Source organism: Bos indicus x Bos taurus, chromosome 12, assembly GCF_003369695.1.
Source record: "Bos indicus x Bos taurus breed Angus x Brahman F1 hybrid chromosome 12, Bos_hybrid_MaternalHap_v2.0, whole genome shotgun sequence".
Taxonomy (NCBI): domain Eukaryota; kingdom Metazoa; phylum Chordata; class Mammalia; order Artiodactyla; family Bovidae; genus Bos; species Bos indicus x Bos taurus.
Window position 1 is genome coordinate 47,257,426 of NC_040087.1, and position 15,756 is coordinate 47,273,181.

The window sequence follows — 15,756 nt, forward strand, 5'->3', positions numbered from 1 at the left end:
ACAAGAATGACTCAGCTCTTCTGCTTGCCTAGTCTCAGAGAGGTGACTAGTTAGACATGGCCATTAACTCAAGGTTATAGACAACATTGAGAAAGGAAGATAACAATTAATTCCTGATGTTTTACAGATATGACAGCTCTGATCAAGCTCCAAAGTACCTTCTCTGAGATCATATTGTCTGTTGTTCGTTAAGACAATTTTAATTTTATTATTTATTTTGTTATTATTGGGATAGCATTTGATTCATGACGTTATATAAAGTTTCATGTATACAGTAGTGTATATCTACTTGTGTACAGTAGTGTATACAGATACCCTGCAACACGCTCACCAGCAAAACTTTGGTTTTCACCTGTCATCATACAGTTGGTCACTTTTACCCATTTTCCCTGCCCTTCCCTTTCTCCTCTAGTAACCACCGCACTGTTCTCTGTATGTTCGTGTTTGTTTTTGTTTGGTTTGGTTTGTTCATTTACTCTGTTTTTATTTATTTACTAGTTTTATTATTTTATTTATTTACTAGTTTACATAGTCCGCCTATGAGTTAGATCATACAATATTTGTCTTTCTCCATCTGACATACTTCATTTGGCATAATAACCTCAAGGTCCATCCATGTTATTGCAAATGGCAAGATTTCATCTCTTTTTTATTGCTGAGTACTATTCCATTGTGTGTGTATGTGTTCAAAATAGTGTTTTCTTGTTCTTAGACGAGATAACTGGATCATATGGGAGTTCTATTCTTAATTTTTTGAGGAATATTCATATTGTCTTCCATAGTTGCTGCGCCAATTTACATTCCCACCAGCAGTGATTAAGGGGTCCCTTTTCTCCACATCCTCTTCAACACTTGTTATTTCTTATTTTTTTGATGATGGTTGTTCTTGTCAGGTGTAAGGTAATAGCTCATTGTGGTTTTGATTTGCATTTTTCTAATAATTGGTGATTTTGAACATCTTTTCATGTACCTATTGAGTACCTGTATGTCTTCCTTTGCAAAATGTCTGTTAAGCTCTTCTGCTCATTTTGAATTGGGTTGTTTTTTGTTGTTGAGTTGTATGAGTTCTTTATATATTTTGTATATTAATCCCTTATTGTGTGTATCATTTACAAACATCTTCTCCCATTCAGTAGGATCATCGTTGTGTTATTTATGATTTTCTTCACTGTGAAGGTTATTAATTTAATGTTATCTGCTTGTTTATTTTTGCCTTTGTTTCCCTTGCCTGAAAAGACATATCTAGAAAAATATTGCTAAGATTGATGTCAAAGAACATACTGCTTATGTTTTCTTTGAAGAGTTTTATGGTTTCAGGTCTTACATTGAGATTTTTAATCCATTTTGAGTAAATTTTGTATATGATGTGAAATAGTATTTTTGCATGTGGCTGCCCAGTTTTCACAACACCATTTATTGCGGAGGCGATCCTTTCTCTACCGTATGTTCTTTGCTCCTTTGTCATTCCACTCGTGTCGGTTTATTTTTGGGCTCTCTGTTCTGTCACACTGATCCATGTATCTGTTTTTCTGCCAGTACCATTCTATTCTGATTACCGTGGCTTTGTAGTATAGGTTGAAGGCAGAATGCGTGATACCTACCGTTGTGTTGCTTTTTCTCAGGATTGCTTTGCCTATTCGAGATCTTTTGTGGGTCTCTGTGATTTTTAGAAAGTTTTGTTCTGTTTCTGTGAAAAAAATATCCTTGGGGTTTTGATAGGGATTACCTTGAACTTTAGACTGCTTTAGGTAATAAGGACATTTTGACAATGTTAATTCTTCCAATCCATGAGCACAGAACATCTCTCCACTTGTGTCTTTTTCAATATCTTTCAACAATAAGATCACATAGTTTATAACTAGGAATTTTCTCTACTGTGCCCTAGATATAATTCCCTTCAGCCCTCAGGAAAGACCCTGAGGCAAGGAGGGATCTTAAGCTGCTGAAGCTTCTGTAGCAGTTTTCTGTTTTCCCCAGGGTACGCTTATAAATATTATCATTTTATTTTTTTACAATAAAAAATCTTGGGAAGCATTGCCCTAATTGTCATTCTCTAAATGAATACCTTCATATTTTTTAAATTTTTTATTACGTGTAATTGACTTGTAGTGTTATATTAGCTTCTGGTGTACAGCATAGTAATTCAGCCTTTTTAATAGATCATACTTGATGCAAAGTAATTACAAAATCATGGCTATAGTTCCCTGTGCTGTATAATACATTCTTATGGTTATTTATTTTATACATAATAGTTTGTGTCTTTTAATCTCATACACCCATCTCTCCCCTCCCCTAGATTTTCATATTTAGATTACATACTAACTATAGCTACTATTTATTGAGTATACATAAATAGATGTATCACATACATTGTAGAGAGAATTAAATGGGGCATTTTATGAGGTTGTAGGTATTAGTATCTCCATTCTACAAATGTAGAAACTGAGACACTTAGAGGTTGTGATTTTTCTGTAATTGTAGACATTTTAACTGGTGAAACTAGATACCTCTGACTCTATAATATAATGAAGATTTCCATCTTACTGGCCAAGGCTATGAAAATTGACAAAAAATTTCTTACTGAAACTAATTTTAGTGGTAATGTTTTTGGAAAAGAATCTCAGCTTTTTCAGAGAATTTGCAAATCTTGAAGGCTTCGCAGGAGGCGCTAGTGATAAAGAATCTGCCTGCCAATGCAGGAGACTTAAGATATGGGGGTTTGATCCATGGTTCAGGAAGGTTCCCTGGAGGAGGGCATAGCAATTCACTCCAGTATTCTTGCCTAGAGAATCCCATGGACAGAGGAGCCTGGTGGGCTACAGTTCACAGGGTCTCAAAGAGTTGGACATGACTAAAGCGACTTAAAAGATGCTTACTCCTTGGAAGGAAAGTTATGTCCAACCTAGATAGGATATTCAAAAGCAGAGACATTACTTTGCCAACAAAGGTCCATCTAGTCAAGGCTATGGTTTTTCCTGTGGTTATGTATGGATGTGAGAGTTGGACTGTGAAGAAGGTTGAGCACCAAAGAACTGATGCTTTTGAACTGATGCTTTTGAATTGATGCTTTTGAACTGTGGTGTTGGAGAAGACTCTTGAGAGTCCCTTGGACTGCAAGGAGATCTAACCAGTCCATTGTGAAGGAGATCAGCCCTGGGATTTCTTTGGAAGGAATGATGCTAAAGCTGAAACTCCAGTACTTTGGCCACCTCATGCGAAGAGTTGACTCATTGGAAAAGACTCTGATGCTGGGAGGGATTGGGTGCTAGAGGAGAAGGGGACGACAGAGGATGAGATGGCTGGATGGCATCACTGACTCGATGGACATGAGTCTGAGTGAACTCCAGGAGTTGGTGATGGACAGGGAGGCCTGGCGTGCTGCGATTCATGGGGTTGCAAAGAGTCGGACACGACTGAGCGACTGAACTGAATTGAACTGAACTGAAAGTGACTTAGCATGCACATATGCACACAAACCCTACTTCACACTTGAAGGCTGAGTGTGAATTGTGAGAACTGTATAAAAGCATTTTTAATTTTGAAACTTAGAAAAGAGACCTTTATTTTTCTATAAAATGGTATTTTTTGACAGGCCTGCCTCTCTGAGACTCCTCTCCTGAGTCCCAGGCTCTGCACCTGTCCCTAGAGCCCGTCCCCTCTCTGCTGCTCAAGGGCACGCTCCAGTAGTTCTCCCTTCTGTCTCCTATACTGGCAGTTTTCCCCCTTTTTCCCATGTATAAGCATATTGTTTCTCCTATCTTGAATAAAACCTCTGTATCTCCACTTCCCACTCTAACCCCCCCATTTCTAACCACTACCCCCATTTCATTGCTCTGCTTTGTGGCCAGATTCCTGCAAAGAGTTTACATGCTCATTCTTTGTTGTTATTGTTGTTAGTCAGTCGTGTCCGACTCTTTGCGACCCCATGGACTACAGCACGCCAGGCTTCCCTGTCCTTAACCGTCTCCCAGAGTTTGTTCAAATTCATGTCAGTGATGCCAACCATCTCATCCTCTGTCGTCCCCTTCTCCTCCTGCCTTCAGTCTTTACCAGCATCAGGGTCTTTTCCAGTGAGTTGGCTCTTCGCCTCAGGTGGCCAAAATATTGGAGCTTCAGCTTAAGCATCATTACTTCTAGTGAATATTCAGGGTTGATTTCCTTCAGGATGGACTGGTTGGATCTCCTTGCTGTCCAAGGGACTCTCAAGAGTCTTTCCTAGCACCACAGTTCAAAAGCATCATTTCTTCGACACTCAGCCTTTTTCATTGTCCAACTCTCATATCCGTACATGACTACTCATTCTTTACCCCATTTTAAAAGTCCACTACCAAGCTTTGCCCCTCCCCCATACCAATCTAACAAAGCTACTCTTACCAAAGCCCCCAGAGACCATGTTGCCCAAAGTGTAGTGGTCGGGTTCTTAGTTCTCATCTTACTTGACCACAGCAATATTGAATACAGTTGATCACTCCCTCTTCCTGGAAACATAGTCTAACTGCCTTCCAGGATCCTGCGCTGTGACTTCCCCGTCTCCTTGACATCTTTTGCAGCTGCCTTCATGGCGTTTCCACCTGGTTATCTAATAAGCATCTTTAATTTAACGTGTCTAGAAGCAAACTTCTGTCCCTCCAACTTAGCTCTGCCTCAGTCTGCTGCTGCTGCTGCTAAGTCGCTTCAGTTGTGTCCGACTCTGTGCAACCCCATAGACGGCAGCCCACCAGACTCCCCGTCCCTGGGATTCTTCAGGCAAGAATACTGGAGTGGGTTGCCATTTTCTTCTCCAATGCATGAAAGGAAAAGTGAAAGTGAAGTCGCTCAGTCATGTCCAACTCTTAGCAACCCCATGGACTGCAGCCTACCAGGCTCCTGCATCCATGGGATTTTCCAGGCAAGAGTACTGGAGTGGGTTGCCATTTCCTTCTCCCTGCCCCAGTCTGACCCAGTGCAATTAAAGACAACTCTAGTCTTCTCACTCAGACCAAAAACCTTGAGGTCCTTTTCAAAATCTCTTTCTTATTTTCCATGTTTTAGTCATTCTAAGATCCTTTTGATTGTGTCTTCAAAATTTATTGATCTTTTATCATCTCACAGATACAGCCTCAGTTCAAGGTACCATTATCTCTTGTTCTAATTACTGCAAGAGCCCCTTAAGTGGTCCCCCATCTTCCTTCTGTGTTCCTGTTAAGCAGTAGGCCAAATTGGATCACTCTTCTGCTCAGGTAAAAAGGGATTCCATCTTACTCCATCAAAATTTGAATGATTAAAAACAAAATTATAAGTGATTAATATGGCCTGTGATAACTACATGATCTATGCCTAGTATCCCCACCTTTCTTTCACAGCCTGTGTTCTAGACACTTGCTTAATCACCTTGCCTCCTCTTCCTCTGACTGTTAGGTATGTTTCCCACCTCCTTTGAATTTACAGTTCCCACTGCTTAACCACCATTTCTGGATGTCCTGGAGCCCTATCTCCTCACTTTCTCCATACCTTCAGATGTCACTTCCTCTCTCCATTTTTCCTGATGAGTCTGTTTAAAACTATGAAAGCCCCCACTTCTCCCGTACTTGCTCACCCACACTTGTTAGCCCCTTCTCTGCTTAATTTTTCTCTAAGAACTTAGGACCTACTGGCATATGTTTGGTTTCTTTCCTGCTGCTGCTGCTACTAAGTCGCTTCAGTCGTGTCCGACTCTGTGCGACCCCATAGACGGCAGCCCAACAGGCTCCCCCATCCCTGGGATTCTCCAGGCAAGAACACTGGAGTGGGTTGCCATTTCCTTCTCCAATGCATGAAAGTGAAAAGTGAAAGTGAAGTCGCTCAGTCGTGTCCGACTCTTCACAACCCCATGGACTGTAGCCTACCAGGCTCCTCCATCCATGGGATTTTCCAGGCAAGAGTACTGGAGTGGCCTTCTCCAGTTTCTTTCCTACTACAATGCAATCTCCATATGAGTAAGGACTTTCATATGTTGTTCAGTGTTATACTCCCCTGTGCCAATGTCTGATTTATAGTAAGTGTGCAATAAATACTTATTTAGCGAAAGAATCATTTATTCCTACTTTAGAGAAATCAGACTGTGGGTTTAGATAAAATGAAAATCTGTACAAGATTTATAATAAGATGGATTTAATCAGGACCTAGCTTGGTAATTGACGTTTATAGTCACTCAGTTAACCGTCCACCAGAGTCACCTAGTTTCATTTTAATATATTCCATTTTATTCCATCAGCTACTTGTTAAACCTCAACACATTAATGGAACAAGTGTTTTGCATTTTGGTACTTACCTTTTTTATAATTTTAAAAGATCATTTATCTACTTTTGGCTGAAGTTTTCACATCTATAAAGTGAAAAAAATCTACTTGGGAACCAAATAACATAAAGGGAAGAAAAGTCTAGCTTGTTCATTTGACAGTAATCTCAGTAAGTTTCAACTCTTAGAATGCCTAGCTTCCCCCAAGAAAGTATGTTATATAAAATTTCTACTTTGCTCTTTTTTTTCATGTCCTGTTCATTCACTTATCAACTATCTATGTTAATTAAAGCACAGGTTATCAGTCATTGATTGTGTAATAGCAGATAATCCACTTAGAATTCTTTTATTTCATACCATCTTAAAAACAAATACAAACGAGCAGTTGTATGTTTTGTCCTGGAGGAAGAATCTGAAGGTAGAGGAGATTAACTCAGATGCTTTTCTAATAAGTAAACTTGTCTTATAAACAGCTGCTTTCAGTCTCTTTTTTGTCCCAATTGGAAAAAATATGTTCATTTTTATTAAACAAAAATATTTTTATATGGATATGGAAGGAGGAGAATGGGTTGCTTAGTCGTGCTTGCTGAACTCTTCTGATGACCATGTTCTTTTGCTATGTATCTTTGGTCAGTTTCAAGTTCAGAGGTATTTGCAATGTTTATTCAGACTAACATTTGCTCTTGGCATTGTCAAATTCTAATTTTTTCCTATTAGAATTTTAAAAGTTCCTAAGATTTTTCTCGTCACATTCTTCTTACCACTTTCCAAGTATGTATTTCGGTTTGGCCTATTGATACCATGAAATTGTATCAAATGTATCTTGCTGCTAAAAAAAGTAAGAAAATACGTTCCTTCCTGTACAGAACTCTAATATTATTGTATGTTTTGTACTGAGGTTTGCAGGTTTCAGTTGTGAGATTATTATTGTTGTTCAGTCATTAAGTCACATCCAACTCTTTTCCAACCTCATGGTCTGTAGCCTGCCAGGCTCCTTTGTCCATGGGATTTCCCAGGCAAGACTTCTGGAGTGCTCCCCAAGTGAAGGGTAGGATGGGGTTGGGAGTGGGAGAGAGATTCAAGAGGGAGGGGCATATGTATGCCTATGGCTGATTCATGTTGATGTGTGGCAGAAACCAACAAAGTATTGTAAAGCAATTATCTTCCAATTAAAAATAATAATTAAAAAAAAGAACCCTAAAGTGGGTTGCCATTTCCTTTTCCAGGAAATCTTCCAAGACCAGGGATCAAACCCATGTCTCTTGCATTGGCAGGAGGGTTCTTTACCACTGAGCCATAGAAGCCACAGAAGCTCATACTTTTGGATAAACTTACATGTTCGAAGTCATCTCTGCACAAATATACTAGGTTGCATATGAAATATGTCTATTTTGTTGTAACAGTTAAATTCTTTTGTTGGAGAAATAGTTAAGAACTTAACTCTTAAGGTTTATTGTTTGAATGTTATAATTTAATGATATAATTTATATCTTCCAGTTGTTTTTCCATAGAAGTCCTGGTTTATGCCTATTTCTCTGGCATAATCATATTTGTTGTTGTTGTTTTTGGCTGTGCTGGGTCTTCGCTGTGCTGCCAAGGCTTCTCTTGTTGTGGCACTCAGATTCCAGAGCATGCAGACACAGTTGTTGTGGCACATGGACTTAGTTGCTCTGTGGCATATGGGATCTTAGTTCCTCAACCAGGGATCGAACCCACATCCCGTGCATTGGCAGGCAGATTCTTAACCACAGGACCATCGGGGAAGTCCCTGGCATAATTATTAACAGCACCCTCTTTCACTCAAAAAGCACCTAAGTTGAAATGTATATTACTTGGACACTAATGATAATACTTGGAGAAGGAAGTGGCAACCCACTCCAGTACTCTTGCCTGAAAAATTTCATGGACAGAGGAGCCTGGTAGGCTACAGTCCGTGGGGTTGCAAAGAGTCGGACACGACTGAGCGACTTCAATGAATGTCAGTGATAATACTAGGATACTCACTTTTGTTTTTTTGCATTTTACATGGAATTGATAAGATTTCTTTTCCCTTTTCTACTACCTTTCCTCTTACTCGACCTCCCACATGCAAATATAAAATGATGGGAAGAGATAAGCATATGTGTATGGAAGATGGAGTTAGTAGGAAGCAACATGAAAGAATTAGAATTTAGGAATCAGTTAAGAAAAACAGTTTAAGAATCAAATGCTAGCTTTCTAAAAAGCATTTCTAAGGATAAAATATTTGAATTTGTATAATTTAAAACATTTGCTATAATGTTGGCCACCTTCCAACATCTTTCTCTGTTATTATATTTGATTATATATACTCAGTTTGAACTTTGAAAATTTTAACTCTATTAGCTTGTTCATGCTCTTAATTTTTCAAATTTGTCTTTTGAAGAACATTTGAGTTCCTGCTATTTGTTCTGTAATTGTATTTCTTTTACATTTTCTAATACATTTAACGTTTTCAAGTGGATAGTTTATTAGTTACATGGCAGTTACGATCTTAGCTGTGACAGGAATCAATCCATCTAGTGTTTTATCAGACCAGCTTGAGTTTGCAAGAACATGGACCATAAACACAAATGTATAATATAGTCACAATTCTTCGAAGAATTCTTTTTGACTTAACATCTATTTGCATTAGGAGATAATCATATAATATAAATCTCACAATGACAAAATTTTCCAAAGAGAAGATCTGTGAGACAGGGGTACTCTTCAGAGAGGCAGCCTCATGTGATGAAGAGCATGGACCCGAGCACCATACGATTTGGGTTCGAATTTGGGCTCCAGAGTTTATTTACCATGTGACTGTTGTAGACAGATACTTAACTTCTGTGTGTTTCAGTCTTGTCCTTTGTATTATGGAGATAATGATACACCCTATAGTTTGTGAGGGTGTTGTGAAGGTTAGATGAGTTATTATTAATATATGCACAGTGCCTGACAGTGTTCCCAGCCCAGCATGAGCACTCTGTGTTTCCTGCTACTGTTACTGTCAGTGGAAGAATTGCACAGTTGCTTTCTCGGACTGAAACATTAAATGTCAATTCATAATATTAAAGGAAGTATCTCGAATCTTTATGTTATAAGGAGTTGTGCTATTTCTTACTGAAGTATGCAGGTTGTGGCAGGATATGGAAGGCGTGGTACCTGATAAGACCGGTTTATACAGAAAGCTTACCAGCAGGCACCTGTGGGAAGCCGTGTTGGTAGAAACTTGAGTTTCCAGCACTTTCTCCCATTCATTTCATTTTTCTTTTTTTGAGTTAACTTGATTTATTGGTCCTTCAAGGGCCAACTTACATGTCTTTCATTCACTCATCTGGTCCTCTGGTTAAAAATAAACAACTCCTCTTCTTTGTGGCCATAGAACTTGTTTATGCATTAATATAGCACTATAGTGGGTGAATTTAACTCCAGTGACCATTGTATCTACTACTGTGGACAGGAATCCCTTAGAAGAAATGGAGTAGCCATCATGGTCAACAAAAGAGTCCGAAATGCAGTACTTGGATGCAATCTCAAAAACAACAGAATGATCTCTGTTTGTTTCCAAGGCAAACCATTCAATACCACAGTAATCCAAGTCTATGCACCAACCAGTAATGCTGAAGAAGCTGAAGTTAAACAGTTCTATGAAGACCTACAAGACCTTTTAGAACTAACATCCAAAAAAGATGTCCTTTTCATTGTAGGGGACTGGAATGCAAAAGTAGGAAGTCAGGAAACACCTGGAGTAACAGGCAAATTTGGCCTTGGAATATGGAATGAAGCAGGGCAAAGACTAATAGAGTTTTGCCAAGAAAATGCACTGGTCATAGCAAACACCAACAACACAAGACAAGACTCTACACATGGACATCACCAGATGGTCAACACCGAAATCAGGTTGATTATGTTCTTTGCAGCCAAAGATGGAGAAGCTATATACAGTCAACAAAAAAAAGACCAGGAGCTGACTGAGCCTCAGATCATAAACTCCTTATTGCCAAATTCAGACTTAAATTGAAGAAAGTAGGGAAAACCACTAGACCATTCAGGTATGACCTAAATCAAATCCCTTATGATTATACAGTGGAAGTGAGAAATAGATTTAAGGGACTAGATCTGATAGATAGAGTACCTGATGAACTATGGACAGGGGTTCGTGACATTGTACAGGAGACAAGGATCAAGACCATCCCCATGGAAAATAAATGCAAAAAAGCAAAATGGCTGTCTGGGGAGGCCTTACAAATAGCTGTGAAAAGAAGAGAAGTGAAAAGCAAAGGAGAAAAGGAAAGATATAAGCATGTGAATGCAGAGTTCCAAAGAATAGCAAGAAGAGATAAGAAAGCCTTCCTCAGCGATCAATGCAAAGAAATAGAGGAAAACAACAGAATGGGAAAGATTAGAGATCTCTTCAAGAAAATTCAAGATACCAAGGGAACATTTCACGCAAAGATGGGCTCGATAAAGGACAGAAATGGTATGGACCTAACGGAAGCAGAAGATATTAAGAAGAGGTGGCAAGAATACACAGAAGGAACTGTACAAAAAATATCTTCTCAACCAATATAATCACGATGGTATGATCACTCATCTAGAGCCAGACATCCTGGAATGTGAAGTCAAGTGGGTCTTAGAAAGCATAACTACGAACAAAGCTAGTGGAGGTGATAGAATTCCAGTTGAGCTACTTCAAATCCTGAAAGATGATGCTGTGAAAGTGTTGCACTCAATATGCCAGCAAATTTGGAAAACTCAGCAGTGGCCACAGGACTGGAAAAGGCAGTTTTCGTTCCAATCCCAAAGAAAGGCAATGCCAAAGAAGGCTTGAACTACTGCACAATTGCACTCATCTCACACACTAGTAAAGTAATGCTCAAAATTCTCCAAGCCAGGCTTCAGCAATACGTGTACCATGAAGTTCCAGATGTTCAAGCTGGTTTTAGCAAAGGCAGAGGAACCAGAGATCAAATTGCCAACATTCAATGGATCATGGAAAAAGCAAGAGAGTTCCAGAAAAACATCTATTTCTGCTTTATTGACTATGCCAAAGCCTTTGACTCTGTGGATCACAATAAACTGGAAAATTCTGAAAGAGATGGGAATACCAGACCACCTGATCTGCCTCTTGAGAAACCTGTATGCAGGTCAGGAAGCAACAGTTAGAACTGGACATGGAACAACAGACTGGTTCCAAATAGGAAAAGGAGTACGTCAAGGCTGTATATTGTCACCCTGTTTATTTAACTTACATGGAGAGTACATCATGAGAAACGCTGGACTGGAAGAAACACAAGCTGGAATCAAGATTACCGGGAGAAATATCAATAACCTCAGATATGCAGATGACACCACCCTTATGGCAGAAAATGAAGAGGAACTAAAAAGCCTCTTGATGAAAGTGAAAGTGGAGAGTGAAAAAGTTGGCTTAAAGCTCAACATTCAGAAAATGAAGATCATGGCATCTGCTCCCATCACTTCATGGGAAATAGATGGGGAAACAGTGTCAGACTTTATTTTTCTGGGCTCCAAAATCACTGCAAATGGTGACTGAAGCCATGAAATTAAAAGACGCTTACTCCTGGGAAGGAAAGTTATAACCAGCCTAGATAGCATATTCAAAAGCAGAGACATTACTTTGCCAACAAAGGTTCGTCTAGTCAAGGCTATGGTTTTTCCTGTGGTCATGTATGGATGTTGAGTGTTGGACTGTGAAGAAGGCTGAGCGCCGAAGAATTGATGCTTTTGAACTGTGGTGTTGGAGAAGACTCTTGAGAGTCCCTTGGACTGCAAGGAGATCCAACCAGTCCATTGTGAAGGAGATCAGCCCTGGGATTTCTTTGGAAGGAATGATGCTAAAGCTGAAACTCCAGTACTTTGGCCACCTCATGCGAAAAGTTGACTCATTGGAAAAGACTCTGATGTTCGGAGGGTTTGGGGGCAAGAGGAGAAGGGGACGCCAGAGGATGAGATGGCTGGATGGCATCACTGACTCGATGGATGTGAGTCTGAGTGAACTCCGGGAGTTGGTGATGGACAGGGAGGCCTGGTGTGCTGCGATTCATGGGGTCGCAAAGAGTCAGACACGACTGAGAGACTGATCTGATCTGATCTGGAGTAAAACACAGCTGAGATCAAATTATGGCTTTAACACTAATACTCTGTTACTTGGACCCAGGGATTTAAGCCTTCTAAACAATTTACTCAACCGTAAAGTAGATTAGAAAATATAACGCCAAGGATTTGTAGGGATTAAGTGAACATAATCATTTACACTAAACTCCAAATTTATTAATGTTATAGCTCTGTTAGAGATGAGGATTAAAAAAAATTGAATGAGTTTGAAAGAAACATACTGTTGGTATTTTTCTTGATCTGAAGTTCTACTATGATAAAAAACCAAACAGGATTTGATTTTTGAAGGCCCCTATCTGGCTGTATACTGTTTATATGTCATGAACAGTGAAAAGGCAAAAAGATAGGACACTGAAAGATTAACTCCCCGTGTCGGTAGTTGCCCAATATGCTACTGGAGATCAGTGGAGAAAGAACTCCAGAAAGAATGAAGAGCCACAGCCAAAGCAAAAACAACACTCAGTTGTGGATGTGACTGGTGATGGAAGCAAGATCCAATGCTGTAAAGAGCAATATTGCATAGAAACCTGGAATGTTAGATTCTTGAATCAAAGCAAATTGGAAGTGGTCAAACAGGAGATGACCAGTGAACATCGACATTTTAGGAATTAGCGAACTAAAATGAACTGGAATGGGTGAATTTAACTCAGATGACCATTATATCTACTACTATGGGCAAGAATCCCTTACAAGAAATGGAGTAGCCATCATTGTCAACAAAAGAGTCCGAAATGCAGTACTTGGATGCAATCTTAAAATGACAGAATGATCTCTGTTCATTTCCAAGGCAAACCGTTCAATATCCCAGTAATCCAGGTCTATGCCCCGATCAGTAAGGCTGAAGAAGCTGAAGTTGAACAGTTCTATGAAGACCTATGAGACCTTCTAGAACTAACACCCAAAAAAGATGTCCTTTTCATTATAGGGGACCGGAATGCAAAAGTAGGAAGTCAAGAGATACCTGGAGTTAACAGGCAAGTTTGGCCTTGGAGTACAAAATGAAGCAGGGCAAAGGCTAACAGAGTTTTGCCAAGAGAATGCACTGGTCATAGCAAACACCCTCTTCCAACAACACAAGAGAAGACTCTACACATGGACATCACCAGATGGTCAACACCAAAATCAGACTGATTATATTCTTTGCAGCCAAAGATGGAGAAGCTCTATACAGTCAGCAAAAACAAGACCAGGAGCTGACTGTGGCTCAGATCATGAACTCCTTATTGCCAAATTCAGACTGAAATTGAAGAAAGTAGACAAAACCACTAGACCATTCAGGTATGACCTAAATCAAATCTGTAACGAATACAGTGGAAGTGAGAAATAGATTTAAGGGACTAGATCTGATAGAGTGTCTGATTAACTATAGACAGAGGTTTGTGACATTGTACAGGAAACAGGGAACAAGACCGTCTCCAAGAAAAAGAAATACAAAAAAAGCAAAATGGCTGTCTGAGGAGGCCTTACAAATAACTGAGAAAAGAAGAGAAGCGAAAAGCAAAAAAAAAAAAGAGAGATACACCCATTTGAATGCAGAGTTCCAAAATTAGCAAGGAGAGATAAGAAAGCTTTCCTCAGTGATCAGTGCAAAGAAATAGAGGAAAACAATAGAATGGGAAAGACTAGAGATCTCTTCAAGAAAATTAGAGATACCAAGGGAACATTTCATGCAAAGATGGGCTCAATAAAGGACAGAAGTGCTATGGGCCTGACAGAAACAGAAGATATTAAGAAGAGGTGGCAAGAATACACAGAAGAACTATACAAAAAAGATCTTTAAGACCCAGATAATCACGATGGTGTGATCACTCAACTAGAGCCAGACATCCTGGAATACAAAGTCAAGTGAGCCTTAGGAAGCATCACTAAGAACAAAGCTAGTGGAGGTGATGAAATTCCAATTGAACTATTTCAGATCCTAAAAGATAATGCTGTGAAAGTATTGCACTTAATATGCCAGCAAATTCGGAAACCTCAGCAGTGGCCACAGGACTGGAAAAGGTCAGTTTTCATTCCAGTCCCAAAGAAAGAGAATGCCAAAGAATGCTCAAACTACCGCACAATTGCACTCATCTCACACGCTAGCAAAGTAATGCTCAAAATTCTCCAAGCCAGGCTTCAAGAGTACGTGAACCGTGAACTTCCAGATGTTTAAGCTGATTTTAGAAAAGGCAGAAGAACCAGATATCAAATTGCCAACACCCGCTGGATCATCGAAAAAGCAAGAGAGTTCCAGAAAAACATCTATTTCTGCTTTATTGACTATGCCAAAGCCTTTGACTGTGTGAATCGCAATAAACTGTGGAAAATTCTGAAAGAGATGGGAATACCAGACCACCTGACCTGGCTCCAGAGAAATCTGTATGCAGGTCAGGAAGCAACAGTTAGAACTGGACATGGAAAAACAGACCGGTTCCAAATAGGAAAAGGAGTACGTCAAGGCTGTATATTGTCACCCTGTTTATTTAACTTATATGCAGAGTATCATGAGAAACGCTGGACTGGAAGAAGCACAAGCTGGAATCTAGTTTGCAGGGAGAAATATCAATAACCTCAGATATGCAGATGACACCACCCTTATGGCAGAAAGTGAAGAAGAACTAAAGAGCCTCTTGAAAGTGAAAGAGGAGATGAAAAAATTGGCTTAAAGCTCAACATTCAGAAAACAAAAATCATGCCATCTGTTCCCATCATTTCATGGGAAATACATGGCCAAACAGTGGAAACTGTGGCAGATTTATTTTTTTGAGATCCAAAATCACTGCATATGGTGACTGCAGCCATGAAATTAAAAGACGCTTACTCCTTGGAAGAAAAGTTATGACCAACCTAGACAGATCCATCTAGTCAAGGTTATGGTTTTTCCAGTAATCATGTGTGGATGTGAGAGTGGACTATAAAGAAAGCTTAGTGCCGAAGAATCGATGCTTTTGAACTGTGGTGGTGGAGAAGACTCTTGAGAGTCCTTTGGACTGCAAGGAGATCCAATCAGTCCATCCTGAAGGAAATCAGTCCTGAATATTCATTGGAAGGACTGATGTTGGAGCTGAAACTCCCACAGTTTGGCTTCCTGATGCGAAGAAGTGACTCATTTGCAAAGATCCTGGGATGCTGGGAAAAATTGAAGGTGGGAGGAGAAGGGGACGACAGAGGATGAGATGATTGGATGGCATCACCAACTCGATGGACATGAGGCTAGGCTCCCGGAGTTGGTGATAGAATGGGAAGCCTGGCGTGCTGCCGTCAATGGGGTCGCAGAGTCGGACAGGACTGAGCAACTGAAGTGACTGAACTGATATGGCTGTATCATTCCTTATTTCTCACTGTTCTTATCTTCCACTTTTTGGACATTCCCCTTAACTGTC

General features: G+C 39.8%; 1 protein-coding gene across 3 annotated transcripts in view; it reads left to right on the top strand.

Annotated features, from left to right (window-relative positions):
* Positions 1-15,756, top strand: part of PIBF1 (progesterone immunomodulatory binding factor 1) — a 231,186-nt gene that overhangs the window by 64,859 nt on the left and 150,571 nt on the right. The window lies entirely within an intron of this gene.